Source organism: Centrocercus urophasianus, unplaced genomic scaffold, assembly GCF_019232065.1.
Source record: "Centrocercus urophasianus isolate 14NV4802_14NV808 unplaced genomic scaffold, USGS_Curo_1.0 seq_21, whole genome shotgun sequence".
In the NCBI taxonomy this organism is placed as follows: domain Eukaryota; kingdom Metazoa; phylum Chordata; class Aves; order Galliformes; family Phasianidae; genus Centrocercus; species Centrocercus urophasianus.
In genome coordinates this window covers 21628832-21630613 of record NW_024884767.1, presented here as the reverse complement: position 1 = coordinate 21630613, position 1782 = coordinate 21628832, and the positions used below count along the sequence as shown (strand labels likewise).

The following is a 1782-nucleotide window of genomic DNA, read 5'->3' as shown; positions in this document are numbered from 1 at the left end:
AGCTGAACAGCAGAGGACAGGAAAGGTCCACCAACTGGACAGCTTCTACTGTAATCCTCTAGCACTCAAAGGCAAAGAGAGAATGAAAACCACATGTGTTTCCCCACCCATGGCAAACCCCAGCCTTTACCTTCCTCTAAGCCCATCCTGACAGCACCAGCAACTGCAAGAAAATCCCATTCACCTTGGCCTCATCTGGCACAGGGCCGCAGCTCTTCCTATCCTCTCTCTATGACCTTCAAGTCACCAGTGCCTGTGGGACAAGGGAAACTGTCAACATTGTACCTGCTGTGCCATGACCATGGAATCACCAAGGCAGATGCCAGCAGCTGATGCCCGCTAATACAGCCAGCCTGGACTGATTTTGGTTACGTATCTGAGACCTGATGTCCTTGGAGAAAGTGGGACATCTCTCCAGTTGAACAGCAGAGGACGGGAAAGGTCCAACAACTGGACAGCTTCTACTGTATGCCTCTGGCACTGAAAGGCAAAGAGAGAATGAAAACCAGATGTTTTTTCCCACCCATGGCAAACCCCAGCCCTTCCCTTCCTCTAAGCCCATCCTGCCAGCAGCTGCAACTGAAATAACATCCCACTCACCTTGGCCTCATCTGGCACAGGGCTGCAGCTCTTCCTATCCTCTCTCTATGACCTTCAAGTCACCACTGCCTGTGGGACAAGGGCAACTGTCACTAGTGTACCTGCTCTGCCATGCCCATGGCATCAGCAAGGCAGATGCCAATTGCTGATGCCCACAAATACAGCCAGCCTAGACTGATTTTGGTTACGTATCTGAGACCTGATGTCCTTGGAGAAAGTGGGACATCTCTCCAGCTGAACAGCAGAGGACAGGAAAGGTCCAACAACTGGACAGCTTCTACTGTATGCCTCTATCACTCAAAGGCAAAGAGAGAATGAAAACCAGATGTGTTTCCCCACCCTTGCCAAACCCCTGCATTTACCTTCCTCTAAGCCCATCCTGCTGGCACCAGCAACTGAAACAACATCCCACTCACCATGGCCTCATCTGGCACAGGGCCGCAGCTCTTCCTATTCTCTCTCTATGACCTTCAAGTCACCAGTGCCTGTGGGACAAGGGCAACTGTCAACATTGTACCTGCTGTGCCATGACCATGGAATCACCAAGGCAGATGCCAATAGCTGACGCCCAAAATACAGCCAGCCTAGATTGATTGTTCTTACATATCTTCGTCCTGATGTCTTTGTAGAAGCTGGAACATCTCTGCAGCAGAACAGCAGAAGACAGGAGAGGTCCACCAACTGGACAGCTTCTCCTGTATGCCTCAGCCCCTCAAAGGCAAAGAGAGAATGAAAGCCAGATGTGTTTCCCTGCTCGACTGTAAAACCCAGCCATTCCCTTCCTCAAAGCCCATCCTGCCAACAAGCAGGATCTGAAACAACATCCCACTCACCTTGGCCTCATCTGGCACAGGGCTGCAGCTCTTCCTACCCTCACTCAATGACCATCAAGTCACCAGTGCCTGTGGGACAAGGGAAACTGTCACTAGTGTACCTGCTGTGCCATGCCCATGGCATCACCAAGGCACATGCCAGCAGCTGACGCCCAAAATACAGCCAGCCTAGACTGATTTTGGTTATGTATCTGAGACCTGATGACCTTGGAGAAAGTGACACCTGATGACCTTGGAGAAAGTGAGACCTGATGACCTTGGAGAAAGATCTCTCCAGCTGAACAGCAGAAGACAGGAGAGATCCACCAACTGGACAGCTTCTCCTGTAAACCTCTGTCACTCAAAGGCA

General features: G+C 51.1%; 1 long non-coding RNA gene across 1 annotated transcript in view; it reads right to left on the bottom strand.

Annotated features, from left to right (window-relative positions):
- Window positions 1–1461, bottom strand: part of LOC122162578 — a 4296-nt gene extending 2835 nt beyond the window's left edge. The window contains exon 1 of the long non-coding RNA XR_006169593.1: window positions 1434–1461. This is a non-coding gene — a long non-coding RNA (uncharacterized LOC122162578). The remainder of the gene's footprint in view (window positions 1–1433) is intronic.
- Window positions 1462–1782: the final 321 nt, after the last annotated feature.